Source organism: Oryctolagus cuniculus, chromosome 6 (assembly GCF_051225735.1).
Source record: "Oryctolagus cuniculus isolate XC-2025 breed Fujian yellow rabbit chromosome 6, ASM5122573v1, whole genome shotgun sequence".
Classification (NCBI taxonomy): Eukaryota; Metazoa; Chordata; class Mammalia; order Lagomorpha; family Leporidae; genus Oryctolagus; species Oryctolagus cuniculus.
Genome location: NC_142872.1, coordinates 100,179,801 through 100,184,889, shown reverse-complemented (window position 1 = coordinate 100,184,889; position 5,089 = coordinate 100,179,801). Strand labels below are relative to the sequence as shown.

At 39.0% G+C, this 5,089-nt stretch overlaps 1 pseudogene; it reads right to left on the bottom strand.

The window, feature by feature from the left end:
- Window positions 1–1,240: 1,240 nt before the first annotated feature.
- On the bottom strand, window positions 1,241–3,147 carry LOC100343383 (uncharacterized; annotated as a pseudogene).
- Between the last annotated feature and the right edge of the window lie 1,942 nt (window positions 3,148–5,089).

Genomic DNA, 5,089 nt, shown 5'->3' with positions numbered 1-5,089 from the left:
TTAAATTGCAGCAGACAATGTTATGGGGAAAAAAAGAAAGCAATACATCAGCGCAAAAAGCCCCCAAGCACAATTATTGATTTCCCTTAATATACTTACCTTGTATTGTCACTGAAGATACTGTTAACAGAAATCTTTTTCTTTTTGAAACCAGAAAACAAAATGAAGCTCAACTGACCAGATTTCAATTTTGGGAAATAAAACTCTGAAAGCATTTTAAGCCATAAGTTATTTCAAGTGAAAAGAAAAATAGTGATTTCTGATTACAACATGCAGAAATAAGCATTCATTTGTTATTCAGAAGAAAACTTTATATGCAATGTGTTTAAACAGCTCAACACAAATGCTGGCTTAAATTCACAATATCTGTTGGCCTTTAACCCAAACAGAAATATACTCCAAAAGCTTTCTTCAATTTGCTTATTAACTATGATTTAGCCTTTTCTATCCTAATGTATTTTGATAACTGGAGCTTTAAAAGATATCACATAAGACAAACATTTTGAAAGATGTTTTTCCTAGTAGGCAACCATATCAGCAGAAAAGAAATGAACTGTTAGACTTCTTTTCTTACCCCAATTTGTGTCAGAAAAAGAAGAGAGTAACACCTTTCTCTTTCTGTGATTTACAACACTGCTTTGTATTAAATGTGATGGTGCAAAAGAGAAAAGCTGGAAAAAAGACAATGATTGTAAGGCACCCTCAGAATAGGGAATTTCAATATAAATAAATTTGCAACTGGCTGTTTTCTTACTTAGTTTAACTTTTTCTGGTAAGAATCACTTTGACATAGCTTAACAACATAAACAAGTTGATTTCTTCTCTCAGATTAACATAAACATATTTCCAATTAGTTTACCAGTCTTGCCTCTGAGCTGAAAGTTCAGACAAGCCTAGGTAACCCAACAGACAAGAGACATAGATTAAAAAAAAAAATATATATATATATATATATATATACCAACAACAAAGCAAGAATGTAAATTAGGAAACAAAGTACTCTGTTATAGCTGAGATGGTTTTAAATGAAGCAAATGGCTGTAAATAATGAACAATAAATAGAGCATCTATTTAGGGACATTATGGCTTAAAATGCAATTTACTTTAAATTTCACAAATAAACACAGCTGTATTGTCCTGAAAAGCAATGAAAGACCTGTACCTTTACTAGAAGATTTAGCACTTCTGACCAAGAAAGACATCAACGTCTTAAAAATTATGTTTCATGCACTGCACTGGATTTTTTTAAGATGTAAATTTTAATACATTATTTCTTTTTTGAACTTGAACAGGAACCAGAATGGGACGATCCAGAAGATGACCTGTGGTGCCTGGGTAAAGTAGTGGTGTTCCGTAGGGGTTGGCCCTAGGCTCAGGGCTGTTTAGTGTTTTCACCAATCACCTGGCTTTCGGGTGACCGTGATCTTGTTCGTCTTTTTTTGCCATCAGAGGATGAAGAAGATCTAGAACGACTTCTCTTTCTGTTTCTCTCAGGAGAAGACAATGAACTTGAGTAAGATATTTTTCGTGGGGAAGAGGAGCCCCTGTGTGACCTAGAGCTGGATCTTGATTTCGACCCACGAGATCGCGAATGTTCTCTGGAACTGGAACGAGATCTTTTTTTTTTTTTTTTTTTTTTTTTTTTTGACAGGCAGAGTGGACAGTGAGAGAGAGAGACAGAGAGAGAAAGGTCTTCCTTTTGCCGCTGGTTCACCCTCCAATGGCCGCCGCTGCAGCCGGCGCACCGCGCTGATCCTGGCAGGAGCCAGGAGCCAGGTGCTTTTCCTGGTCTCCCATGGGGTGCAGGGCCCAAGCACCTGGGCCATCCTCCACTGCACTCCCTGGCCATAGCAGAGAGCTGGCCTGGAAGAGGGGCAACCGGGACAGAATCCGGCGCCCCGACCGGGACTAGAACCCGGTGTGCCGGCGCCGCAAGGTGGAGGATTAGCCTATTGAGCCACGGCGCCGGCTATGGAACGAGATCTTGACTGTGAACTGGAAGAACTCCTTGAACAGGACCTGGACCTGGACCTTGAACTTGAGGGGGAGGATGAGTGTGATGAAGACGGTGAAAGTGAAGATCAAGACTTTGAGCGACTCCCTCTACTTGACTTCTTTTTGTTACTGCTATCTTCTTCACTGGCATCAAGATTATATTTTTTTTTAATTTTTTTATTTTTTGACAGGCAGAGTGGACAGTGAGAGAGAGAGACAGAGAGAAAGGTCTTCCCTTGCCGTTGGTTCACCCTCCAATGGCCACCGCGGCCGGCGCACCGCGCTGATCTGATGGCAGGTGCCAGGAGCCAGGTGCTTTTCCTGGTCTCCCATGGGGTGCAGGGCCCAAGGACTCGGGCCATCCTCCACTGCACTCCCTGGCCACAGCAGAGAGCTGGCCTGGAAGAGGGGCAACCGGGACAGAATCCGGTGCCTCGACTGGGACTAGAACCCAGTGTGCCGGCGCCACTAGGCAGAGGATTAGCCTAGTGAGCAGTGGCGCCGGCATCAAGATTATATTTTGAGAGATCAGCATCATCTTCATCTTCATCCTCATCTAATTTATATTTAGAAAGATCTTCATCCTCATCCTCCCTCTGATTCTTTGTCTTCAACTTCTTTTAATATAGATGCAGGACCAACTGCCTTTCCTCTTTTTCTTCTTACGTCCAAACTCATCATATTCACCATCAGATTCTTCTCTTTCTATATAGTCAACATTTTCTCTTTCATTAAAACCACCATTATATCCTGTTCTTTCTTCTAGTTTAGCATACTTTGGACTTTTAATGAACTAACGCCAATTCTTCTCTAACTACTCCAAAGACTTTAAAGGGATGAAAGTCCTTCAAACACATTCCTTTTTTCTCCTTTTTCCCCCCAGAAACCTTTTATTTAAGTTATACCAACTTCATGCATTTCATAACTTTGGGAACATAGTGATTTTGAGGCCAGCACTACTTTGACTCCAAAGCTAGACAATGCCAAAAAAAAAAAAAAATGAAAAAGAAAAAGGAAAGAAAGAAAATTGTATCCCAGTCCAGCACACATGGGTAAAATGCTAGCAAAAAAAAAAAAAAAAAAAAACTAGTGAATGAAATTAAACAACACATAAAAAGGATCACTCACCTTGTTGAACTGGTATTTATTCATGTATGCATATATGGTTAATATATGCAAATCAATAAAGATAATACATAACAAAAACAGAATGAAGGACAAAACTCATATGACCATCTCAACAGATGCAGAAAAAGCATTCAATTAGATTCAACATCCATTCACAATAAAAAAAAAAAAAATCCTGGGCAAATTAGGTCTAGAAGGAAGAAACCTCAGCATAGTAGAGACTATGTAGGACAAAACCACAGTCAACATCATAATGAATGCAGAAAAGCTGAAAGCATTTCCTCTAAGACTTGAGTCAGACAAGGACATCCACGGCCACTGCTCTTCATCAATACAGTGCTGGAAGTTTCAGCCACAGAAATTAAGCAAAAGAAAGAAAATACATAGAAACATGAAAGGGGGAAGCCAAATTATCCCTGTTTGCAAGTGATATGATTCTACATTTAGAAAAGCCTAAAAATTCAGCCAAAAAACTTAGAAATTTACTGACAATTTCAGTAAAGTCACAAAATAAAAAGTCAATATACAAAAGCCAGTAGCATTTTATACTTGTGAGGAAGAAATTATAAGGATTATCTCATTCACTGAAGCTATAAAAATTTAAATACTTTAAAATAAATTTAACCAAGCATATGAAAGACCTCTGCAATGAAAATTACAAGATGATAGTGAAAGAAATTGAAGATACATACAAAAAGATGGGAAGAACTCCCATTGTCATGGGTTGAAAGAACCACGATTATTCAGATGTCCATTCTACTCAAAGTGACTTAGAGATTCAAGGCACTTTCTACCAAAATGCCAATGACATTGTTCACAGAAGTAGAAAAACACTACACAATATAAAAGCACAAAAGACCTAGGACAGCCCAATCAATCTTAACAAAAACAAAGCTAGAAATATCAAAATAACTGATTTCAAGAAGCTCTACAGAGCTAGTGTAACTGAAACAGCATGGGACCAGCATAGAACCAGACACACAGAAAAATGGAACAGAATAGAGAACCTAGGAATTAATTCACATATCACTAATCACCTGATTCTTGATAAAGGCATCGAATATAAACACTGGAAAAAGGACAGTCTCTTCAGTAAGTAGTACAGCAAAAACTATATTCATACACAGAAGACTGGAACTTTACTTCTAATCACTCATCCTATTAAAAAAAACTTAATATGGATTAAAGACCTAAACATAAAACCTGAAACTATGAAATCACTAGGAGAAAACATTGAAGAAACACTTCAAGACATAAGAAATGATTAGCCAAAAACACGGGCAACAAAAGTATAAGTAGACAAGTGTGACTATATGAAATTAAGAAGCTTCTACACAGCAAAGCAAACAATGATCAGGTGAACAGATAACCAACAGAATGGGAGAAAATATATGCACACTATTCACCTGACAAAGGATTAATATCCAGAATACTTAGGGAACTCAACAACAACCAAAAAATGAACAATCCAGGTAGGAAACGGGCAAGGGCCAGCACTGTGGCATAGTGGGTAAAGCTGCCACCTGCAATGCCAGCATCCCATATGGGAATGGTTCGAGACCCAGCTGGCTCCTCTTCCAATCCAGCTCTCTGCTATGGTCTGGGAAAGCAGTGGAAGACGGCCCAAGTCCTTAAGCCCCTGCATCTGTGTAAGAGACCCAGAAGAAGCTCCTGGCTCCTGGCTTCAGATCGGTGCAGCTCTGGCCATTGTGGCCATCTTGGGAGTAAACCAGTAGATGGAAGACCTCACCCTCTCCCCCTGTCCCTGCCCATCTATAACTTTGCCTTTCAAATAAATAAATCTTTTAAAAGGATTTGAGTAGACATTCCCCAAAAGAATACAAATGACAAATATGTGAAAAAAATTCAATATCACTAAGTATCAGGGAAATGCAAATCAAACTACATTGCATTACCTCACTCCAGTTAGAATGGCTATCATCAGGCCACCGCTGTTGTGCGGCAG